Genomic DNA, 240 nt, shown 5'->3' with positions numbered 1-240 from the left:
GGAAGAGTTCAACAAACAAACACTAATATGTGAAGAAGAAAGGGATCAATTGAATCTAGAATTACAATGCATAAAACATCAGAAATCAAGATGTTTGAATTGCGATTTCACTTCAGCATTTGGGCCTGATTGGAACCCTCTTTCCCTTTGTGTGCACCTAGCGAAAGAGTGAAACAAAGTAAGAGTAGTAATATTAGTATATGTTACAAACACAGAGAATGAAATGAAAAGAAAATAACA

This window comes from Theobroma umbraticum, unplaced genomic scaffold (genome assembly GCF_002168275.2).
Source record: "Theobroma umbraticum cultivar Fairchild unplaced genomic scaffold, ASM216827v3 scaffold_67.0, whole genome shotgun sequence".
Taxonomy (NCBI): Eukaryota; Viridiplantae; Streptophyta; class Magnoliopsida; order Malvales; family Malvaceae; genus Theobroma; species Theobroma umbraticum.
This window is presented reverse-complemented; position numbering follows the sequence as displayed.